This window comes from Saccopteryx leptura, chromosome 2, assembly GCF_036850995.1.
Source record: "Saccopteryx leptura isolate mSacLep1 chromosome 2, mSacLep1_pri_phased_curated, whole genome shotgun sequence".
Lineage (NCBI taxonomy): Eukaryota > Metazoa > Chordata > Mammalia > Chiroptera > Emballonuridae > Saccopteryx > Saccopteryx leptura.
The window spans coordinates 179,045,734-179,071,589 of NC_089504.1; the positions used below are offsets into that span (position 1 = coordinate 179,045,734).

The 25,856-nt window shown below is 39.8% G+C and overlaps 1 protein-coding gene across 43 annotated transcripts in view; it reads left to right on the plus strand.

Moving 5' to 3' along the window:
* R3HDM2 (R3H domain containing 2) overlaps positions 1 to 25,856 on the plus strand; it is a 223,684-nt gene that overhangs the window by 110,063 nt on the left and 87,765 nt on the right. For 5 of the 43 annotated variants that reach the window (XM_066369422.1, XM_066369415.1, XM_066369416.1 and 2 more), the window contains one exon: positions 6,815 to 7,058. The exons of the other annotated variants lie outside the window; for them this stretch is intronic. The gene's annotated coding sequence lies outside the window, so the exon portion shown is untranslated. The remainder of the gene's footprint in view (positions 1 to 6,814; positions 7,059 to 25,856) is intronic. 43 annotated transcript variants of the gene reach the window in all.

Here is a 25,856-nt window from a genome sequence, read left to right on the forward strand (position 1 = left end):
CTTCTGGAAGGGGCACCTCTTTCATTGGTGGTCAGTGAGAGGAGCATAGTTCCCATTGAAATACTGGTCAGTTTGTTGATTTAAATTTACTTGTTCTTTATTTTAAATATTGTATTTGTTCCCGTTTTGTTTTTTTACTTTAAAATAAGATATGTGCAGTGTGCATAGGGATTTGTTCATAGTTTTTTTTTATAGTCCGGCCCTCCAACGGTCTGAGGGACAGTGAACTGGCCCCCTGTGTAAAAAGTTTGGGGACCCCTGTTTTAAAGTGTCCCAGGTGATGTCAGGTGCTACCTGAGTGTTTGGGAGCAAGTTAGGTGTCTTCCTCTTTTTTTGAGTTCATTTCTGGAGGTGGATTCACTTTCAACTTCTGGATCTCTGGAACTGAGTTGCTTTCTAGGAACTGATCCCAAATCTGACAAGGCTTCACGTTTCTCGCTGGTATTCAAAGAGGACCTGTTGATGACAAAATTGCAACATACCCTTGCCCCTAGGTTAGTAATTTGACTGGACTCTGTCCCTCAAGACCAGCTAATATATACCCATACAACAAAAGAGGGTTATGCCTCTTGGCTGCAGTAAGTCCAGATGAAGAAATGTTTAAAAAGTTAAGAGTAAAAAAGAGCCTTGTACAATTAATCTTGTGGGGTGAGTCTCTCCTCATGACTCCCCCTTTTTTGTTTGTATAGTTGGGGCTTAAGAAGGCTTATTGGCTCTTTCTGTAATAGCTGTATGGTTGGGTGAATTTCTCAAGCTCTTGAGGCCCCTAAGAATATTTTAATGTTCCTTTTCATTTTCCTTTCGGGACAACCCCGTTTCTAAGGTCCTTTCTTTTTTTTTTCTCACCTTTATCTACTTTCTCAGTTCCTTCTCTTTATTTTCTCCTCTGCACAAACCTACAACCTGCACACACCTTCTGCAACTTTCATAAACTTCCTTATCTATTCAGATATAACTAGCTTTCAGAACTTGTTTACTTTCTTCCTTTTTTAAAAATTAGATTTTATTTATTGATTTTACAGAAAGGAGAGAGAGAGGTAGGGAGCTTGAGAAGTATCAACTCATAGTTGCTTCACTTTAGTTGATCACTGATTGCTTGTTGTATGTGCCTTGACTGGGCAAGCCCAGGGTTTTGAACCAACAACCTGAGCATTCCAGGTCGACGCTTTACCCACTGCGCCACCACAGGTTAGGCCTTTCTTTCTTTTCCTTTCCAAAGTATCTCTATACCTTATACCTCGTATCATTAAAACCATACCATTTCTTTCTAATTAATCAGAATTCTCAACTTGTAAAAACCTTAACTTTCAGTGAGGACTAAGTAATTAGCAATTTTAGATTTGATACTTTTATGAACATATTTCATGACCTTTAGAAACAGGTTCTATTATTGGCAAACAAACTCATATTTTAGAAGACATAACAAAGATAACAGGAATCTTCTGTAAACCTAGGGAAAACAAACATTTTTTGTTAAGAACTTTAAAAGACAATCAAATTTAAACTAGTAGTGATATCAAATGTATTTCTAGACCACTTGGTTAAAATAATTTGGCCTAACTTTATACCTTACAGTATTATTAATAATTGCAGGAGGGCAAGACTCTTTATTTGTCCTTGGCAGCCTTTCAAGATGACCGAAAAGAAGGAAGGAGATGATACTACAGAGCCGCTTGGATTTTAAAAGTGTCCTTCCCTCCCCCTCCCCTTTATATTGAGGTCCTAGCATGACCTCTCCCATTTTTATAGTCTGCCTTGAGTTTAAAGACACCCTGGACCCAAACCTAACATTCCAGCCTTTTGTTTTTCAAGGAAAAGGGATGAAGGTCTCTTCTTCTGTAGCTACTTCCTGCTGGTTAGGGTCAGTGAAACATTTAGTGGGAAGGGCTGGTCTGAGGTTTGGGCTGAGAACAGTGTTTGCAAACCCTTTCCAATCCCAAGGGGTCATTCATATCCCTTCCTGATTGCTTCAACCGTCCCCTTGGTAAAAGTGCTTTCCCAGTCTCCTAAGTCTAAACTTCCCTCCTTCGGATATAAAGGCATTGCTGTTGGATCATGAGCAAGAGGGCAGTTAAATTCCTACCCGACACCCTGCAGCTCTGAGGAGTCCTGTAGCTGTCATTTGTGACTCTGCTGCTCAGAGGAAAGGGAATGCCTCAGGATGAAGGAGAGATGAAGGGAAAGGGAAATCCCCTGGCCTGAACCCTAGAAGGAGCCGTGCCACAAGCATTTAAGGGCTATTCCCCTGCTGCTTGTGTCTCTTACCAAATGGGATGAATGGACATCCTTTTCCTTTGCCAGGCTTTAGAGGAAGTCATTTTGTCTGGTTCCTCATTTGGGGAACCACATGTCGCTGCAATACTGAACAACTTGAAGTAGGGAACCTTACCTTTGGTTCCCAATTCTCACACAGGGCACCACTTGTTCAGCGACAGTGAACTACTCAGAGACCAAATGGAATGCTCTGAGGGGCCGGGGGAGAGAACAGCCCCAGTCAAGCAGACTGAAGGACTGAAGCCCTATCCTCTGCCTCACTCAGATATTTATTAGCCAGTACAAATAACTCAAGGAAGCAGAAAGCAGAAGTTTTTAGGGGGTGAAGGAAAGGACAAAGAACATGCTGACTTTTTAATCTCTGTTCCAAGAGCCTACATTTCTTGTTACTGAATCTTATTCTGCTGTTTTGCTGTTTCCAGTACAGGGTTAGAGAGGCCCCTGGACTCTTGTCCACTCAGGACTTTCACCCTAGGACACTTCACTGTCTCTAATTGTTATTCTAACTTTGCATATTTTCAGAGCATATTCCTACAGATTATGGTTTCTTTTATATTTATCTCATACGTAATAGATAGATTAGTCATCCTTATATGGTCCTAAAATTTTCAGTTGTCTGAAATTGATCTCAGGTATATATTTTGAAGACTGTGGGGAAATGCAGTTTTGATGTAATGTGTTATTTCTTCATCACACACATTGTTGAGTTTGTAGAATACATTTGGGTTCTGGTCATTCTTATAATCCTCAGGATGCCAGACTTAAGACTGGCACACTATTCATCAGACCCTGTATTTGAAGCATTCTTGAGTGTGTTACACCTGCACAGTCCACATGCACCCATGATCTTGGACTGTCCTCATCTAATTATAAATTAATCAGTCTGTCAGACTTGGAGTTTAATATAAATCTGATAGAAACATAATTATGGCTTCTGTCCTGTTTTCAAGCTGTCCTTTTTGTTAATGGGCAAGAACCTCATTGTTTGTATGTGTTGCATGGTCAGATTTGTTAGAGGTATAAAAATGAATAGAAAAATCTTGAGTGCTATGTACCCTCAATACTAGAGGATAATTAGTAAGTAAAAGTTCAACTTGATGTTGGACCTAGAAATTGGTGATAATATGAAGTAGAATTTTAACCTTCTTTTAATTTTTTTCTTAAAAACATGTCTTCCATATCATATTTCTTTTATCTATAAGTGCTATTGCCAAATAGCAGTAATGTTTATTAGTTCTCTCATTACCATTTGCCAAGTTGTTGAAAAATACTTGATTTTTTGAAAAAGCACATTAGAGCCTGACCAGGTGGTTGCACAGTGGATAGAGCATCAACCTGGACACTGAAGACCGGTTCAAAACCCTGAGGTCGCTGGTTTGAGTGTGATTCACTGGCTTGAACGTGGGATTATAGACATGGCCCCAAGATAGCTGGCTTGAGCTTAAGGTTGCTGGCTTGAGCAAGGGGTCACTGGCTTGGCTGGAGCCCCCCAGTCAGGTCAAGGCACATATGAGGAAGCAGTCAGTGGCCTGACCAGGCGGTGGCGCAGTGGATAGAGCATCCATTTGGGATACTGAAGACCCAGGTTTGAAACCCGGAGGTCACTGGCTTGAGTGCAGGCTCATCTGCTTGAGGGCAGGCTCACCAGCCTGAGTGTGGGGTCTCCAGCTTTAGTGTAGGATCATAAACATGACCCCATTGTTGCTGGCTTGAGCAAGGGGTCACTAGCCTGGCTGGAGCCCCCAGTCACGGCACATATGAGAAAGCAATCAATGAACAATTAAAGTATTGCATAAAGGATCATAAACATGACTCCATTGTTGCTGGCTTGAGCAAGGGGTCACTAGCCTGGCTGGAGCCCCCAGTCACGGCACATATGAGAAAGCAATCAATGAACAATTAAAGTATTGCAACTATGAGTTGAGGCTTCTCATCTCTCTCCCTTCATGTCTGTCTCTGTCTCTCTTGCTAAAAAAAAAAAAAAAGAAAGAAAGAAAAAGAGAAAGCACATTAGAATTCTGGCATTTCTTTTTTTCTTTTCTACGTTTTATTTATTCATTTTTAGAGAGGAGAGAGAGAAGGGGAGAAGGAGCAGGAAGCATCAACTCCCATATGTGCCTTGATCAGGCAAGCCCAGGGTTTTTGAATTGGTGACCTCAGCGTTCCAGGTTGACGCTTTATCCACTGTGCCACCCCAGGTCAGGCTCTGGCATCTGTTTTGAGTGACAATTTCAGTAGCATCCTGTATTGCAAGGGCTTGGGAATTTGTTGACATAATTCCATTTTCTATGACTTCTGATTCTCCCACCTAGGTTCTATATAGCCTATGGTCTATTTTTAAATCCAATTGCTATGTGTTCTGTATTGTGACAGTTCTTTTCCTCAATTATTTATCATTGTTTGGAGCTGAATAGAGCTGTATGTTTTTTCACCACTGCTCATTAGAACCCATGTGTCTGTCTTCAACTTGGTTGACAGATTTGGTTCATGTTAAATCCCACTGGTCCTGCTTAGGAAGGCTGCAAGGCAGTATGGGACCAGGCCACAATCTGTGATATACTGTAAGAGCATTCAGACTTTTAGGTTTTTATTTTATTTTGGCAGCATTGGGGAAAATAGAAGTTATGCAGTATTCTTTCCTTAAACTACTCAAAGGTAAAGATAGTGCTATGCTGATTCTTTTTTTTTTAATTGAGAGGCAGGGTGGCAGAGACAGACTCCTGAATGTGCCCCAACCAGAATCCACCCCATAAGATGGGCAATGCTCTGCCCATCTGAGGCTGCTGCTCTGTTGCTCATGTTCAGCAACGAGCTATTTTAGCACCTGAGGCAAGGTCATGGAGCCATCCTTAGCACCTGGGGCCAACTTGCTCAAACTGAGCCATGGCTGTGGGAGGCAAAGAAAAACAGAGAGAGAGAGAGAGAGAGAAGGGGTGGAAAAGCAAATGGGTGCTTCTCCTGTGTGCCCTGACTAGGAATCAAACCCAGGACTCCTATACCCTGGGCCGATGCTCTACCTCTTAGCCAACCAGCCAGGGCCAGTGATGATGTTTTTACAGTTGTTGTGATTTTAGGAGAGATGAGGGAGGAATCCCTATGAAAAGCACAGCACTGAATTTAGATTTATTTAGTTATAAATATGACTATTTGGGAGCAGTTTAAAATTCTCTGGTCTTGAGGTACGGGTTGTGGGCGATACATTTGTTTTGATTGGGAGTATTCTCACTGCCTGTTCTCTTACCTTTGAACAACTGTAGGGTTGGAAGAAGGATGGCAAAATCTAAGAGCGAGACAAATATTTTGAATGATATTTCTTTTCTGTTTTCTGACATGTCAGAACTGGTGTTTCTCTTTTGTCTTCATCTGTTTTTTCCTCCATCTTGTCTTTCATGAAAATATTTTTCTCTTTCTTGGTGTTGCTACTACTTTCTTTCTCTGTGATAAAAGAGTACACTTTTACTTGCATATTCTTTATTTTTATTTATTAAATGTGGATAGAGCGTCGGACTGGGATGCAGAGGACCCAGGTTCGAGACCCCGAGGTCGCCAGCTTGAGCACGGGCTCATCTGGTTTGAGCAAAAGCCCACCAGCTTGAACTCAACGTTACTGGCTCCAGCAAGGGGCTACTTGGTCTGCTGAAGGCCCGCGGTCAAGGCACATATGAGAAAGCAATCAATGAACAACTAAGGTGTTGCAACTCACAATGAAAAACTAATGATTGATGCTTCTCATCTCTCTCCGTTCCTGTCTGTCTGTCCCTGTCTATCCCTCTCTCTGACTCACTCTCTGTCTCTGTAAAAATAATAATAATAATAATAATAATAATAATAAATGTTTATTTTATTGACTTCAAAGAGAGAGGAAGGCAGGTAGAGAAAGAGAGACAGGAACATTGATCTGACCAGGGATTGAATCTCTACACTTAGGGACAATGCTCCAACCAACTGAGCTATCTGGCCAGGGCTATATTTTTCATTTTTAAAAATACTTTCTTTTTTCATATCACTGTAAGCAGGCACTGGAGAAGGAGAAACCTTGTTTGTACCCCTACCCTGTTGGACAACTCTGAATTAGTCTGTACCTTTAAAAAATAAATAGTATAGATTTGGTTTTCATTTTTGAAGTAATAATGAAATACTTTTATATTTTGTACTAAAAAAAAAGTCCTGGTGGGCATGCCAGATGGATCCCAGTCAGGCGCATGTGAGAGTCTGTCTGATCGCCTCCCTGCTTCTTTTAACTTCAGGAAAATACCAAAAAAAAAATTATGAAGAGAGCTATACCAAGGCACATCTTAATCAAGTTGCTTAAAACTAATGGAAAAAGAAAGTTTTCAAAGCAGACCAAAAAAAACAAAAACAAAAACCATACACAAATGTTATATACAGAGGTGTTATGGGCTGAATTATATCTCTGAATTTTTATGTTGATGACTTACCTTAGAATATGAATATATTTGAAGAAAATGACTTTAAACAGGAGATTAAGTTAAAATGAGGCTATTATGGTGGACCCTAATACAGTCTATGTCCTTATAAGATGAGAAAATTTGGATGCACAAAGAGACACCAAGGGCATGTGTGCACAGAGGAAAGAGCATATGAAGACACAGTGAGAAGGTTGCCACCAGCAAGCCAAGAAAAGAGGCCTCAAGAGAAACCAAAGCTATGGAGACTTTGATGTTAAGACTTATAGCATTTAGAACTGTGAGAAAATAAATAGCGTCTAAGGCATCCAGTCTGTGTTACTTTGTTACGGCATCGCTAACAGACTAATATACAAGGTAAGAATTGTGGCACACTTTTTATCAGAACTCAGGTAAGCCAGAAGGAAGATATTGGAGTAACATTAAAGTGCTACATGAACAAAACCTGTAAACCTAAAATTGTATATACAGTGAAAATACCTTTCAAAATTAAAGAGGAAAATATGCAGAATGGACAAATGTCTAGGGACAGAAAGTACGTTGCTTGGGGCTGAGGATTGGGAGAAAATGGGGAATTATTGCTAAAGGATATAGGGTTTGGGGGGGCATGAAAAATGATCTAAAATTGATTTTGGTGATGGAAGCACAACTATGACTATACTAAAAACCATTAAATAATATACTTTAAATGAGTTAATTGTGTGGGATATGAATCTTATCACAATGAAAATAATGAAGATGAAATAAAGCCTTTTAAAATATACAAGAGGGCCTGACCAGGTGGTGGCTCAGTGGATAGAGCATCAGACTGGGACGCGGAGGACCGAGGTTCGAGACCCCAAGGTCTCCAGTTTGAGCATGGGCTCATCAGGTTTGAGCAAGGCTCACCAGCTTAAAACCCAAGATCACTGGATTGAGCAAGGGGTCACTCGCTCTGCTCTAGCCCCCCGGTCAAGGCACATATGAGAAAGCAATCACTGAGAAACTAAGGTGCTGCAACAAAGAGTTGATGCTTCTCACCTCTCTCCCTTCCTGTCTGTCTGTTCCTCTCTCTGTCTCTGTCACACACGAAAATAAAATAAAATATATAAGAGGTATGGCAAAATAGGTAAATGTGCTTTCATCATCCCACAGTCACATCATAATTACAACTAACTACAGAACAACAATCATTCACAGTGCCTGAAATCTAGCTGAACAGAAGTAAGGTTTGTAGAAGAATCCATATTGAGAATGGTAGGAGGGGCAGAGACTTAGAATGAGCTGATCCCACATCTGTGTGTGGTAGTTAAAAGTCAGGAGGGATATCCTGGCTAAACAGGTACTCCTAAGGACTAAGGGGACCTTGCCCCACACCAGGCCCCCCAGTCCAGGGTTCCAGTGCAAGGAAGAGAATACCCCATAACTCTGGCTGTGAAAACCAGTGGGGATTGAGGCTGGAGCCCAAGTTGTTCCTCTTAAAGATTCTGTGCATGATCCTACTCAGATGCATTTGTTCTGAGCTCCATTGCTGGGACAGCAGCTTGAAAGGTACCAAGGACATTCAGGTAGGAACTGAATTGTCTTATATTGGAGCAAGGGCTGAAAGGGCAGCTTTCTTCGAGACAGTGGTGTTGGCAGAGGCCTTTGTTTCTTTGCTGAGCCCTGCCCTGACAGAGCGGGCAGGTGAGTATCATATCTGAGTCTTTATCAGCCTTGGAAATACTTTACTTCGCCCCACCCAACCTTCAGGCTCATCTAAGCTGTTTCCAGTGACTTTTCTGTACAAACGGCCTATCTTGATTCATTCTTTGGACTTTCCTAAAATCTCTGGCCTCAGTGTGCCATTTACCTTTGGGTAATTGGTCCTAGGCCTGGCACTAGTGGCAGCTAGCATTGGTTCACAGCTTGACCTCTCCAAGGTACCTCTGAGCCCAATACAAGTAGAAGCCATCTAAAGATCTCTCTGTAGTTCATGCCAAGGGACTCTCGCCAGGGTACAGGCAGCGGTTGACCTTGTCCTGCATCTCCCAGGAGGCTCGAGAATTAGCACACCTGGTGGACAGCTTCTGACCATGCTGAAGCACCCACACAACCACTTCCATGAGTGGCAGACTCAGCAGGCAGCAGAAGCCCTACTGTAGTAAGTTCCCTTCTGTGAGGTCAGCTGCTGCACAGCAGATCCTCCATGGTAGTGGTGGCCAGTTCTCACAGCTGATTGACCTGGGAGATAAAGCCCTTTCATTGACATGTCAACAGCAGTCAAGGCTCAACTACAACAGGAGAGTGCACACAGCCACACGGGGCATGGGGGTTCATACCTGGAGCACCTAGCTTGGGTGACCCAGGAGGCTGTGCCACTGGGTTCTACACGACACCTACATAAGGCCAGGAGACATAGCAGCTCCACCTTATACATAGAAACAAATACAGGACTGCAACCAAAATGAAGAAGTAAAACAAAGAAACAGGTCCCAAATGAAATAATAGAACAAAACTCTAGAAAAAGAACTAGGCAAAATGGAGACAAGCAATCTACTAGATGCAGAGTTCAAAACACTGGTTGTAAGGATGCTTAATGAACTTAGGGGACGATTAGATGAACTCAGGACTTCAACAGAGAGGTAGGAAACAAGAATGGAGATAGAAAACATAACCAGTCAAATGAAGAATACACAAACTGAAATGAGGAATACAGGGACTCAGTAGTACAGAGATGAAGCATAGGTTCAAATTTGATTTAGAAGATAAGGCAGCAGAAAATGTGCAATCAGAACAGCAAAAATAAAATTTTTAAAAAATGAGGATAGTTTAAGGAGCCTCTGGGAAAACTTCAGGCATATCAAAATTTGCATCATAGAGGATGCTGGAAGGAGGAGAGAGAGAGCAAGCAATTGAAACCCTTTCTGATGATAGAAAATTTCCCTAACCTGATAAAGAAAATAGGTGTACAAGTCCAAGATACACAGAAAGTCCCAAACAAGCTGAACCCAAAGAGGCCCATAATAAGACACATTATAATTAAAACAACAAAGATTAAAGAGAGAATTTTAAAGCAGCAAGAGAAAAGCAGTTATTTACATGGAGCTCCCATAAGACTGTCAGCTGATTTCTCAACAGAAACTGCAGGCCAAAAGGAATTGGAATGAAATATTCAAAGTGATGAAAAACTAGGACCTACAACCAAGATTACTCTGCCCAGCAAAGCTATCATTTAGAATTCAAGGACAGATAAAGAGCTTCCAAGACAAGAGAAAACTAAAGTTTATTACCACCAAACCAGAGTTACAAAAAATGTTAAAGGGTCTTGAAGAAAAAAAAATAAAAAATATCAACAGTAAAATGGCATTAAATACAATCTATCAACAATTATGTTAAATGCAAATGGATTAAATGCTCCAACCAAAAGACATACAGTGGCTAAATGGATAACTAAACAAGACCTTTATAGATGCTGTATACAAGAGACTCACTTCAGATCAGAAAACTCCACAGACTGAAAGTAAAGGGATGGAAAAGATGTTTCATGAAAATAGAAATGGGGGAGGAGGGTAAGCTAGGGTATGCTGGACAAAATGGTTTTTAAATACATACACCAGACAAAATGGATTTTAAAACGTGACAGGCCTGACCTGTGGTGGCTCAGTGGGTAAAACGTTAACCTGGAATGCTGGGGCCACTGGTTCAAAACCCTGGGTTTGCCTGGTCAAGGCACATATGGGAGTTGATGCTTCCTGCTCCTCTTCCCTCTCCTTTCTAAAATGAATTAAAAAAAACAAAAACAAAAACAAAAATGCAGTAGATAACAAGAGACAAAGAAGGATCCAGCAATTCTACTTCTTAGTATTTATCTAAAGGAACCCAAAACATTAAATTAAAAAAACATATACATCCATGTTTATTGTAATATTATTTACAATTGCCAGAATATGGAAACAACCTAAATGTCCATCAAGAGATGAATGGAGAAAGAAGTGGTGCATATATAAAATGGAGTATGATTCAACTGTATAAAAGAATGAAATCTTGCCATCTTCAACAGCATGGATGGACCAAGAGGGTATTGTATTGAGTGAAATAAGTCTTATGGAGAAAGACAAATGCCAGGTGATTTTACTTATATGGAGTCTCAAAAACAAAATAATAAGCAGAACAGAAACAGACTGATAAGATACAGAGAACATTTTGTTTTGACAGTCACCAGGTGGGAGGGGAGTTGGGGGGATGGGTAAAAAGGTGAAGGGATTAACTACAAGTTGGTAGTTACAAAATAGTCATGGGATGTAAAGTCCAGCATAGAAAATATAGTCAATAAAATTATAATAACTTTGTATGGTGTTAAATAAGTACTAGATTTATCAGAGTTATCACTTGGTAAGTTATATAAATATCTAATCACTGGGTTGTACACATGAAATGAATGTGGTATTGTATGTCAACTGTAATTGAAAAAAATTTTAATAAAATAAAAATATACAAGAGCTAATAGATTTTTTTCTCATTTTGGATCTTAGAGAAGAGGCATTTAGGATTCATGCCATAAGTTTATTTGCAAACACCTCTAGTATGTTGAATTCAACATTTGATTCATTTTTCAAAATAAATACATGTCTTAAAATGCTCTTTTTCATATGTTTCATGAATTAACTAAAATATCCTTATTTCTTAAGTATTTGGTGTCTTATTATAAAAAATGGTGTGGCAAATCCAAAGTGCATAGACATCATAACTAGTAACCACCATTTGTCTTCCACCGGAAATGGCAAATATTCTCTGGGCCCTCATAGTGACTCCTTTGGATCACAGGTTGTGAACCTCCGAATTCTCTGTCTCAACATAGCACTGTTGGAAGCCCTGTGAAAGGTGCAGAGATTACTGCTGGTATCACACCAAATCCTCCTTTTTTCATGACTTTGTTCCTGTGTGTCCCAAGAGCTGATAGACTTAAATACCGCCAGACTACCATACAAGAAATGTTGAAGGCAGGATAAAACTATACCAGATGAAAATTTAGATTTACATAAAAGAATGAGGAGAATCAGAAATCTGTATAGAAAATAGTAGCCTTTTAAAAAACCACTTAAAAGATAATTGACTATTTAAAACAAAAATAACAAAACTGTATTGTGGGATTTATAACATGTAGAAAAAAAAAAGAATGACAGTAGTTTCTCAAAAGGTTGTTGTATTATTCTAAGGTTCTTATATGTGAAGTGGTAAGAAATTACATTGGGGGAAAAAAGCAAAGTATAGTTAATAAGCCACTAAAGCAGATAGAACTGAATCATAAAAATGCAATTAATCTAAAAGATGTACAGAAAAGAGAAAATGTATTGGTTGGACAAATAGAAAACAAGTAGCAAGATGGTTGGATTTAATCACATTAAATGGTGGTGATCTAAGCACTGTAATTAATAGGTGAAAATAATCAGATTGCATTTTTTTATTTTATTTTAATGAGAGGAGGGGAGACAGAGAGACAGACTCCCACATGCGCCCCAACCAGTATCCATCTGGCATGCCAGCTAGGGGGCAATGCTCTGCTCATCTAGAGCCATTGCTCCCTTGCAACCGAAGCCATTTTTTTTTTTTTTTTTTTAGTGCCAGAGGCAAAGGCCATAGAGCCATTTTCAGTGCCCGGTGCCAACTAGCTTGAGCTATTTGAGCCATGGTTGTGGGAAGGGAAGAGAAAGGGTGAGAGAAAAGGGAGGGTAGAGAAGCTGATGGTTGCTTCTCCTGTGTGCTCTGACTGGGACTTGAACTCAGGACATCCACACAAGGCATTGCTATACCTCTGAGCCAACCAGCTAGGGCCTGCTTTTTTTTTTAAGTGAGAGTAAAGGAGATCCAGAGACAGACTCCTGCATGTATCCAGACCGGATCCACCTGGAAACCCCTGTTTAGATACAGAGAACATTTTGACAGTCACCAGGTGGGAGGGGAGTTGGGGGGATGGGTAAAAAGGTGAAGGGATGATGCTCTGCCTCTGGGGCAGAGCTTGCAACTGAGCTATTTATAGCACATGAGGTGGAGGCTCCAAGAGCCTCCTCAGTGCCTGGAGCCAACATTCTTGAATCAATGGAGCCATGGCTGCAGGAGAAGAGAGAAAGAGAGAGAGAGAGAGAGAGAGAGAGAGAGAGAGAGGAGGCAGGTAGAGGTGTGGAGAAGCAGATGATCACCTCTCCTGTGTGCCCTGACTGGGAATTAGACCCAGGACTTGCACACGTTGGGTTGACACTCTACTGCTGAGCCAACCGGCCAGGACCTCATTTAAAAGAAATACCTAGGTTAAGTGCTATCTATAAAAAAAAACAGTTTAGGCCCTGGCCAGTTGGCTCAGTGGTAGAGCGTCGGCCTGGCGTGCAGAAGTCCCGGGTTCGATTTCCCGCCAGGGCACACAGGAGAAGCGCTCATCTGCTTCTCCACCCTTCCCCCTCTCCTTCCTCTCTGTCTCTCTCTTCCCCTCCCGCAGCCGAGGCTCCATTGGAGCAAAGATGGCCCGGGCGCTGGGGATGGCTCCTTGGCCTCTGCCCCAGGCGCTAGAGTGGCTCTGGTCGCGGCAGAGCGACGCCCTGGAGGGGCAGAGCATCGCCCCTGGTGGGCGTGCCGGGTGGATCCCGGTCGGGCACATGCGGGAGTCTGTCTGACTGTCTCTCCCCGTTTCCAGCTTCAGAAAAATACAAAAATACAAAAAAAAAAAAAAAAAAAAGCTAAGCCCTAAGCAATTTCCTTGGCATCCCAGGGTATCCCAATACTGAATAAAGGCTGATATCTAGGAATCAACAGATCACAGAGAACAGATTATTTAAAAAAAAAAAAAAAAAAAAAAAAACCAGTTTAAATATATTTAAAGACACAGACTGAAAGTACAAGGATGGAAGAAGACATTATGCAAACACTAATCAGAAGAAAGCAGCAGTTACTATATTATTAGTCAAAGTAGATTTCACAGCAAGGAATACCAAGGACATAGATGGTTTCATAATGGAAAGAGGGTCAGTTTTTCAAGAGGACTATTATAAGTGTTTATATATTTAATAACTTCAAAGTACATGAAGTAGAATAAAATGGAAAGAAATAGAGAATACACCAGTGTAGCTGGAGATTTCAACACTACTCTTTCAATGACTGACATAAAAATTAAACTAAAAAATATTAGTAAATAACTTGACCTATTTGACATTTACAGATCCGTCCATCCAACAACAGCATGATACGTATTTTCTAATATTAATAGAATATTTATCAAGACAGACCATATTCTGGGTCATAAAAGAAATTTCAATAAATTTAGGATTTAAATATAAAGTATGCTCTTTTATTACAAAGAGATTAATTTTTCCAATTGATGAGAGAGGGAGGGGTAGAGAAAGAGTAAGAGAAGCATCAATTCTTTCCACCTAGTTGTGCATTCATTGGTTGCCTCTCATATGTGTCCTGACTGGGGATCAAACCCACAAGCTTGACGCACCATGACAACCGTCTACCCAACTGATCCACCTGGCCATGATCACAAAGTGATTACTTTAGAAATCAGTAACAGAAAAATATCTGGAAAATTCCCAAATATTTGGAAATTAAACACTGAATTAGATGTGGGTCAAAGAAGAATAAAGAAAATTAGAAAATATTTTTAGAATAATGAAAATGAGAACATGACATAACGAAATTTGTGGGATGCAATTAATGTAGAACTTAAAAAAGAAATTTATAACATCAAATGTTCTTTTAGAAAGATCTAAAATCATTGACCTAAGCTTCCACCTTAAGAAATAGAAAAAGAGAAGCAAACTTAGTTTCATATAAGCAGAGGGAAGGAAATTGTAAAGATCAGAGTAAATACATTGAAATAAAAATCAGAAAAGCAAGAGAGATTATCAATGAAACAAAAGCAGGTTCTTTAAAATGATGAACAAGATTGATAAACTTTAGCCAGACTTAGAAAAAGGAAAATACATTACCAGTATCAGGAATGAGAGGACATTACTGATGATTCCTCAGCCATTATAAAGATAATATTGAACACCTCAAAACAGTCTGTGCCAGTAAATTTAATAATTTACATTAAATGGACAAGTTTTTTTTTTTTTTTTTACACAGAGACAGAGAGAGAGGGATAGATAGGGACAGACAGGAACAGAGAGATGAGAAGCATCAATCATTAGTTTTTTGTTGCGACACCTTAGTTCATTGATTGCTTTCTCATATGTGCCTTGACTGTGGGGGTACAGCAGACCAAGTAATCCCTTGCTCGAGCCAGCGACCTTGGGTCCAAGCTGGTGAGCCTTGCTCAAACCAAAGGAGCCTGCGCTCAAGCTGGCGACCTCGGGGTCTCGAACCTGGGTCCTCCGCATCCCAGTCCAACGATCTATCCATTGCGCCACCGCCTGGTCAGGCATGGACAAGTTTCTTGAAAGACAAACTGCCAAAGCTCAATAAAAAGGACAGATAATCCAAATAGGCCTGTATCTATTAGAGAAATTGAACTAGAGTTTACAACTTTACCACAAAAGAAGCTCCAGGCCCAGTTGGCTTCACTGCTAAAGTCCACCAACAATTTAAGGAAGAGTTTATATACCATTTCTATATAAGCTTTTGATGAACTTAAAAGAGAAGGGAACACTTCCCAACTCATTTTATGAGCCCAACCTTACTCTGACACCAAAACCAGACAAAGACACAAGAAAACCACAGATGGTACCTGTTATGAACATAGATGCAAAAATCCTTAACAAAATTTTAGTAAACTGGCCCTGGCCATTGGCTCAGTGGATAGAACATAAGCCCAACATATAGATGTCCCGGGATCAATTCCCTATCAGGGCACACAGGAGAGGCAACCATCTGCTTCTCTCCCCTTCTTTCTCCCTCTTCTCTCCATCTCCCCCTTATTTCCCTTTCCCCTTTCTCTCCCTCTCCCCCTTCCACAGCCAGCTTAATTGGTTTGAGTGTGGCCCCAGGCTCTGAAGATAGTGCTATTGGTCTGAGCTCATCAGCCTCGGGCACTGAGGATAGCTCCGTTGATGATTGATTTGATAATCGGCCCCAGATGGAGGTTGTCGGGTGGATCCCGGTGGGGCACATGCAGAGTCTGTCTCTCTATCTCCCCTCTTACTTAAAAAAATAATAATAAGCGTGACCAGGCGGTGGCACAGTGGATAGAGCCTCGGACTGGAAAGCAGAGGACCCAGGTTCGAGACCCCGAGGTTGCTGGCTTGAGTGTGATCTCATCCAGCTTTAGCACGGGCTCACCAGATTGAGCACAGAGTTGCTGACTTGAGCGTGGGATCATAGACATCATCCTGTGGTTGCTGGCTTGAGCCCAAAGGTCACTGGCTTGAAGCCCAAGGTCGCTGGCTTGAGCAAGGGCTCACTTGCTCTGCTGTAACTCCCTGGTCAAGGCACATATAAGAATGCAGTCAATGAACAACTAAGGAGCTGCAATGAAGAATTGATATTTCTCATCTCTTTCCCTTCCTGTCTGTCCTTGTCCTTTTCTCTGTCTACCTGTCTCAGTCATAAAGGAAGGAAGGGAGGGAGGGAGGGAGGAAGAAAGGGAGGGAGGGAGGGAGGGAGGGAGGGAGGGAGGGAGGGAGGAAGGAAGGAAGGAAGGAAGGAAGGAAGGAAGGAAGGAAGGAAGGAAGGAAGGAAGGAAGGAAGGAAGGAGAAAATGCACATTCTGGGTGATAAATTATGTTCTTCAAAAAACATAATTTGAAGATCTCCAACTTTACACCATCAAAAAATTAACTTGCCTGACCAGGTGGTGGCACAGTGGATAGAGCGTCAGACTGGGACGCGGAGGACCCAGGTTCAAGCAAGACCCTGAGGTCGCGAGCTTGAGCGCAGACTCATCTGGTTTGATCAAGGCTTGCCAGCTTAAGCCCAAGGTCGCTGGCTTGAGCAAGGGGTCCCTCAGTCTGCTATAGCCCTCCTGACAGGGCGCATATGAGAAAGCAGTCAATGAACAACTAAGGTGCCACAACAAAGAATTGATGTTTCTCATCTCTCTCCCTTCCTGTCTGTCTCCCTATCTGTCCCTCTCTCTGACTCTCTCTGTCACAAACAAAAAACATTTTTTAATTAAAAAATTAACTTAAAATTTTAAAAATTAACTTAAATCATAGACATGTAAGGACTAAAATTAAATCATCGAAGAAAACATCTGAGATAATCATGGTGATCATAGATTAGGCCAGCGGTTCTCAACCTGTGGGTCACGACCCACAGGTTGAGAACCGCTGGATTAGGCAAAGATTTCATTATTAGCTAGACACAAAAGCACAAAGTATAAAAGAAAAAAATGCATATTTTGATTGCATCAAAATAATATTTCTCTTTTAAAAGCATGGCAGAGAAAATGAAAGACAAAACATAGACTGGCAGATAAGTTTAAAAAGCACTTGTATGTAGGATATATGAAGACCTCTCATAATTCCACAATAAGAAAACAACCTAATTTTTACAATGGACAAGACACTTTCCTAAAAAAGATATGGGGTTGACAAATAGACATGAAAAGATGGTCAATATTGCCTGACCTGTGGTGGCTCAGTGGATAAAGCGTCAACCTGGAACGCTGAGTTCACCGGTTCAAAACCTTGGGGCCCTGGCCAGTTGGCTCAGTGGTAGAGCATCGGCCTGGTGTGCAGGAGTCCCGGGTTCAATTCCGGCCAGGGCACACAGGAGAAGCGCCCATCTGCTCCACCCCTCCTCCTCTCCTTCCTCTCTGTCTCTCTCTTCCCCTCCCGCAGCCAAGGCTCCATTGGAGCAAAGTTGGCCCGGGCGCTGAGGATGGCTCTGTGGCCTCTGCCTCAGGTGCTAGAATGGCTCTGGTTGCAACAGAGCGACGCCCCAGATGGGCAGAGCATCGCCCCCTGGTGGACATGCCGGGTGGATCCCGGTCAGGCGCATGAGGGAGTCTGTCTGACTGCCTCCCCGTTTCCAACTTCAAAAAAAAAAACCTTGGGCTTGCCTGGTCAAGGCACATATGGGAGTTGATGCTTCCTGCTCCCTCCTTCTCTCTCTCTCTCCCTCCTCTCTAAAATGAATACATTTTTTTTAAAAAGTGGTCAATATGAATCAGAGGGAAATGCAAATTAAAACTACCAGATATTATTATACAAGTATTAGCATAGCTGATCTCAAAAAGTGTGACAAAAAAAATGTTGGTGAGGATGTGGAACAACTGGAACTTAATGTTACTGTTGTGAATGTAAAATGGTACAAGCTGTTGGAAACAATCTGACTTTTTTTTTTAAGTGAGAAGAGAGGAGGTAGTGAGATTGATTCCTGCATGCGCCCCAACTGGGATTGACCCGGCAACCCCTGTCTTGGGCCAATGCTCAAATCAACCCAGCTTCCTCAGTACCTGAGGCCAATGCTCAGACCAACTGAGCTATCCTCAGCACCTGGGTTGACACTGAAACCAATAGAGACACTGGCTGAAGGAGGGGAAGGGGGAGAGGGAGGGAGAGAGAAGCAGATGGTCACTTCTCTTGAGTGCTCTTACCGGGGATCGAACCCGGGAACTCCATACACTGGGCTGACACTATCCACTAAGCAACCAGCCAGGGCTGAATTGGACTTTTTAAAAACTTAAACATACATTTATCATAGTAACACAGCCATTCCACCCCTGAAGTTAATCCATATGTTCACATCAAGACTTGTACATAAATGTTTACACCAGCTCTTTTTGTACAAGTTAAAAATTGTAAACAACCCAGATATTATTCAACTGGTAAGTAGATAAATTATGGTTTATTATATAATGGGGTACTGCTCAGCAGTAGAAATGAACTGATATTGATATACCAGTATGTGATATTGTAAAAACTATTAATTTTAAATTTTTTTGACAGTCTGTTGGGTGTAACATGGTATTTCCTTATCTTAATTTGCATTTACCTATTACCAAAAGAAGATAAGCTTCTTTACTTTTATTATTGGCCTTTTGGATTTCTAGTTTTTGGAGTCTTTGCCAACTTTTCTACTAAGTGATTTGTCTTTTTTTAGTTGATTTTAGAGAGAGAGAGATTGAGAGGAAAGCATTGATTTGTTATTCCACTTTATATGCCGTCATTGGTTTATTCTTGTATGTGCCCTGATCAGGGATTGAACCCTAAACCTTGGTGTATCAGGACAACACTCTAATGGTAACCAACTGAGTTACCCAGCCAGGGTTTTGTTATTTTCTATTTGGTTTTTAAATCTTTGTTATGTTAAGTACCAATTGTTATATATGTATGTTTCAATTTTTTTTTCCATTCTAAGGCTTATTTTTTTAACTGTTTATGATTTTTTAATTATACATATGTTTTAAATGTTAAAGTCATCAAATGTTACAATCTTTTTTTCTGGTTGTACTTCAGATTTCTATTGAAGAATCAGAGTGAGGTTATAAAAGTTATCAAGATGCTTGAATATTTGCTTCTGAAAGTATTGAGGATTTGCTTTTTATATGTAGGTTTTTAATCCACCTGGAATTTATGTTTATGTGTGGTGTGAATAGGATCTGATTTTTTTTTCTGTATGGATAACTAGTTGCCCCAAACCATTTGCTATTAAATATTATGGCTCCTCTAATATAATCAAGGATGGGGTTATGTGTGGGTCTTCTAGGATCACTATACTTCTCCATTGCTCTGCTCAATTTCTACATGTGTTAATTAATATATAAGGAGTCAACACCTAGCCAGACAGGTGGTGTCGCAGTGGACAGAGCATCAGCCTGAGACACTGAGGACCCATGTTTAAAACCCCGTGGTCGCTGGCTTAAGCACGGGTTCATCCAGCTTGAGCTCAGGCTCACCAGCTTGAGTGTAGGGTTGCTGGCTTGTGCAAGAGATCACTGGCTCAGCTGGAGCCTCTATCTTCCTCACCCCCACCCCTGCCTTGCTTAAAAAAAGAAAGAAAGCCAACATCTAGTAGAGCAGATCTCTCTACCTTGATTTTATTTTTCAAACTTCATTGGTATTTTTATTGGAATTGCATTGAATTATATATTAATATATAGAGAACTGGCTTCTTTGCCATACAGAGTCTTTTCAGCTAGAGCTATGGTCTGTAACTGTTTGGGTTTTTTATTCCTTTCATAGTGCTTTATAACTTTTTCATTAAAGGTCTTTTTCTTTTAGATTTGTACCTCAGTAGTATTGGTTGTTATTGTATATGGCTTTCCTTTTTCCTCTTGTTCTTTGAATATAGATACATTGTTCTTTTCAGTACATTGATCTTTATTTCAGCTGAACTCTTTTTCATGCTAAATGGTTAGTCCTTCGATTTTCTTGGATTTTACACAGTCACATTGCTAAATTTAGGACAGTATGTCTTTTTAATTCTTATACCTCTTTTTTTTGGTTTTAATTTTACTGCTTTTTGTCTAAGTCCTCCCATTTAATTATTGATTCTAATGGATTTTCTTTCCTGTTAAGCCCAGTAATAATAATACTAACTGCAGCTTACTAAATTGTATATTTTATGCCAGGTACTATGCCACTGATTTGTTTCTAAATTCTGTACTATCTTGCCAGGGAGGTACATTCATCCCCATTTTATAGATGACGTTCAAAGAAGTAGAATAGTTTGCTAGTTACTTGACTAGTGAGTAGAAAGCCTGAGAATTAAACAGTTAGCTCTGTGCTTTACCTCGAGGAAAATTTCTGAGTGAAAAGTCCCCAGAAAGTCTTGCTAAACTGAAATACTGACATTTTCTTTATGTATTCTTTGTTATATGCTATAGAAATCGTACATGCTTCCTCAATACTGTTATTCACAGACCTTCTTGATGGCTTCCTTTTATGGCCTGATATGAATGAGCACTATTGTTTTTTAGTGTTGATTATGGCTTAATTCAGAGAGTACCTCTTACTACATAAGCAGATTTTACCAGCATTAACAGCAGCTTCCTGTTGTACATAGTTTTTTTTGTTTATTTGTTTGTTTGTTTGTTTGTTTTGGTTCTTTGGACATTTGGTATAGTTTTATTTGCTATCCAGATGTGGGAAAGTCTTGTCAATTTATCTAAAGCCTCACTCTTTCCACTTATGTAAACTTTCTTTTTAGAGTTTTTTATTGTGGAATATTTAAACATAAATACAATGGAGCAGCAGTTTTCAACCAGTGTGTTGCAGCACACTAGTATGCTGCAAAATATTTTAAAACACGCAATACCTGACTATTTAGTCAGAGGCACTGACCTCTTTTCCCTTAGATTGTCAAATTTTAAAAAATGACAATAGCAGCTCTCTGGTGTGAATGAATTTTACCTATTTTTTTGTCAGATCAACAAAAAATATATATTTTTTTGGTGTGCCGAAGTGTTTTAGTAATGAGTTTATGTGTGCCATGAGATGAAAAGGGTTGAAAATCGTTGCAGTAGAGAATAGTCTTAACATACCACCATGAATTCAATCAATACTCTGTTTCAACACAATCCACACATAGAATTTTTGTTGTTGTTATTGAAGTTGGAATATTTTGAAGCAAATCCACATATGTTATTTCACCTGTAAATAATTTAGGATGCATTTATAACTAATAAAGACTTTTTTAAAAATAACCACCATGTCATTTTCACATTTCACAAAATTAACAATATTTAGTGTCATTCAATAGCCAGGTCATGTTCAGTTTTCTTCAGTTGTTTTCAAGGTATCTTTTCTTATAATTGCGTGAATATTGATTCAAACAAGGCTCATACATTTCAGCATCTTAGTTGAACAAATTTTGGGATCCAGAGAGTTCCTTAGTGTTTATTTGGGAATGCTGTGGTTGTATTTTTTATGATTCAGTTGAAAAGAACTAGAGGACTTTTACTGGGATGATACTATTTTAAAACTTAGTTATTTGAAAAAAAACCAACAACTTAGTTATTTGTTTTGCTCACAATTATGACAGTCTGAACACATGCTAGTTCTGTGACCCAGCAAATAACTAAGATTCTTTAACCCTAAGATCAATTTTGAAGATTTTGTTTTGTTGTAAAGCTCACATTTAAGCTTTCATATACTAAGCATGGAAGGACCTAAAAATTCCCAATTAATGTCCTCACCATTTTATCTGTTAGCTCATGCAGTTCAGTATAAGAATGAGTATTTTTTAAATATCTGATTATAGAATCAAGCCATGGTTATTAAAAGCATTTTAGAAAATGTATGTTAGTAAAACTACATAGAGAAGATAATAAATATTGCCAGTAGTCACACACCTAAGAGACAGATTTTATATAATATATATATGTATGTATAATTACTATTAAGTGAGAGGCGGGGAGGCAGAGAGAAAGACCCCTGCATGCACCTTGACTGGATCCACCTGGCAGGCCTACTAGGGGGTGATGCTCTGCCCATCTGGGGCCATTGCTCTTTTGCTCGGCAACTGAGCTATTTTAGCACCTGAGGCTAGGCCATGGTGCCATCCTTAGCACCCGGGGCCAACTTGCTTGAATGAGCCATGGTTGCGGGAGAGTCAAGAGAGAAAGAGAGAAAGAGAAAAGGGAGGATTGGAGAAGCAAATAGTCACTTCTCCTGTGTGCCCTAACCGGGAATCCAACCTGGGACTTCCACACACTGGGTCAATGCTCTACTGCTGAGCCTACCGACCAGGGCATATTTTTATTATATATTTTTAATCTATTATTTTTTTCATAGATATTTACAGGTAATATAATGTATATATAGTTTTGCATAACATTTTTTCTAGACAATCATAAATATTTCCCTGTCAGTAAAAAAATTATAAACACATCATGAGAATGACTTTATAATATTAATTTGAATTTGTCATTTGTTATTCTTATTGTTGGCTATTTATTTCCAGATTTTTCTTTTATAAATAATACTTGCGAACATTTTTATATACAAGTTTTATATATTTCTGATTATTGAAAAATAAGATTTCTATGAGAAACAGTTAAAATCCTTAGAATAGTGCCTGAAACATAGAAAATAATCAAAATTATTTTGGGAAATGCAATTTGCTTTTACTATTTAATGTGACCTGGAGGCCTTAATATATAGTACTTTATATAGATTTAGCTAATGATTAAAATAATTTTTGATTGATTTCAGAGAGAGAAAAAGAGAGAGAGAAACATTGCTCTGTTGTTCCACCTACCCATGCACTCATTGGTTGAGTGCCCTGACCAGGGATTAAATCTGTTATTGGGAGGACACTCTTAACTAGCCAAGACTAGCTAATGATTCTTTTTTTTTTTTAAGATATTTATAGAAAGGAGAGAGAAGGGGAAGAGGAACAACAAGAACTATCAACTCATACATAGTTGCTTCACTTTACCTCAGTGATGATAGTCAACCTGGTTCCTACCGCCCACTAGTGGGCAATCCAGCTTTTATGGTGGGCGGTAACGGAGCAACCAAAGTATAAGTAAAAAGATTTAACTATAGTAAGTTGTTTTATAAAGATTTATTCTGCCAAACTAAGCGAAAATCTGACATAAAGTACTTGGTAATTATTATTATTATATGCTTTAACTTGCTGTAACTCTGCTTTATAAATTTTATAAAGTAAAGTTACTTCCCTACTTTATAAATCACCATTACTGTGGAACCAGTGGGCTGTTAGAAAATTTTACTACTAACAGATACAAAAGTGGGCGGTAGGTATAAAAGATTGACTACCCCTGCGTTTAGCTGTTCATCTACTGCTTCTCAGGGGTGCCTTGATCAGGTAATGCTGGAGTCTTGAACTGGCAACTTCAGTGCTCCAGGTAGACGCTTTATCTGCTATGCCACCACAGCCAGGCCTTTTTAAAAATCTGTTGCTTTTTAGAGAGGAAGGAAGGGAAAAAGAGAGAAACATTCCACCAATTCATGCTGTCATTGGTTGATTCTTTTATTTTATTTTATTTTATTTTTTAGAGAGGGAGAGAGAGAGAGAGAGAGAAAATACAGGAACATTGAACTGCTCATATATGTGCCCTGACCAGAATCAAACCAGCATCCTCCATGCTCTGGGGATGCTCCACACCTATCCAGCCAGGGCTTAACTTATATTGATTTTTAGAGACATAGAAAGAGGAAGGGAGGGTAGGGAAGCAGGAAGGGAAGCATTTGTTGTTCTACTCAGTTGTGTATTTTTTGGTTGCTTTCTGTGTGTTCCCTGACCTGGGATCGAACCTGCAACCTGTTGTTTCAGGACGATGCTCTTAACTGACTGAGCTAACCAGCCAGGGCTGTATATAACATTTGATACTGGCTTCTTTCATTTAGTATAATGTCTTTGAGATTCATCCAATTCACTGCATGTGTAAGTTCATTCCTTTTTATTGTGCTGTAGAATTCCATTGTATGAATGTACCATAGTTTATTCATTGACTTTTTAAGAATATTTAGATTTTCTTTTTTTTTTCTTTTTGCAGTGATGAATAGAGCAGCTATAAATATTCTTTTATAGGTTTTGTTTGAATGTCAGTTTCATTCTCTAGGGTAAATAACTAGGAATGGGATTGTTGGGTCATATGGTAAGTGTATTTTAACTTTGTAAGAAACTACCAAATTTTTTTTCTTCTTTTCCAAGTGAGAGGATGGGAGATAGACAGAATCCCGCATTCACCCCTGACAAGGATCCACCCAGCAAACCCCCATCTGGGGCCAGTGCTTTGCCTATATGGGGGCATGCTTGCAACTGAGCTATTTTTAGCACCTGAGGCTGATGTGCTGTGTTGGAGCTATCCTCAGCACCTGGGGACACGCTTGAACCAATCGAGCCCCTGACTATGGGAAGAGAAGAGAGAGAGAAGAGAGAGAGAAAGGAGAGAAACAGATGGTCACTTCTGTGTGTCCTGACTGGGAATCAAACCCAGGATGTCTACATGCTGAGCCGACACTCTATTCTCTGAGCCACTGAACAGGGCCCATTAATTGCTTTTCATATATGCCTTGACCAGGGGGCTCTAGTCGAGCCAGTGACCCCATGCTCAAACCAGCAACCTTGGACTTCAAGCCAGCAACCTTTGGGCTCAAGCCAGCGACCATGGTGTCATGTCTATGATCCCATGCTTAAGTCAGTGATCCTGCACTCAAGCCAGTGAGCTCATGCTCAAGCTAAATGAGCCTGTGCTGAAGCTGGTGACCTTGGGGCTTCAAACCTGAGTCCTCAGTGTCACAGGTCAATGCTCTATCCACTGCGCCACCACTTGGTCAGGCAAACAATTGATTTTGAATTAATTTTTGTGTAAGGTTTAGATTAATATTCATTTATTTTTCCCTATGTTTTTTTTCTTAGATTTTATTTATTGATTGTAGAAAGAGAGAAAGTAGGGAGGTTTGGGAAGCATCAACTCGTAGTAGTTGCTTCTCGTATGTGACTTGACCAGGCAAGCTTGGGGTTTCAAACTGGCTACTTCAGTATTCCAGGTCAATGCTTCATCCACTGTGCCACCACAGGGCAGGCATATTTTCCCTTTGGATGTACAGTGATTTCTATACTGTTTGTTTAAAAGACTGTCCTTTATTAAATTGTCTTTGCACCATTGTAAAAAATCAGTTGGTATTTTTGTATGGGTCTATTTTTGGATTCTTCCTATTCCGTTGATTTGTGTCCTTTCCCTTTACCAATTCTATACTGCCTTGAATACTGGAACTTTATAGTAGGTCTTAAAATTGGGTACTGTGATGCCTAGAACTTTTTTAGCTATTTTACTTATTTGCCTTTCCATGTAAATATTAAAAGTATTTTGTCTATAAAGAAATCCTCCTTGGAGTTTGAATAGATTGTACTAAATCTGTAGCTCAATTAGGGAGAACTGACATCTTTACTATGTTGAGTGTTCCAGTCCGTAAAAACAGTATGTTTCCCCATTTATTTAGGTCTTTGGTTTTTTTCTTCAGTGTGTTATAAATTTCAGTATACAGATCCTGTACATGTTTTAAGTATGTACCTAATCTAAGTATTTAATTTTGAGGCAGCAGTCATAAATAGTATTATTTTCAATTTTTGGTTTTCAATTATACATTGCTAGCATATGGAAATTTTATTTATTTTACAGTGTTGACTTTATGTCCTATGATTTTGCAAACTATATAGTTCTAGGGTTTTGTGTGTGTGTGTGTGTGTGTGTGTGTGTGTGTGTGTGTGTGTGTGTGTGTTCTTTGGTATTTTATGTGTACACAATTATGTTTGTGAAGAGAAACAGTTTTTATTTCTTCCTTG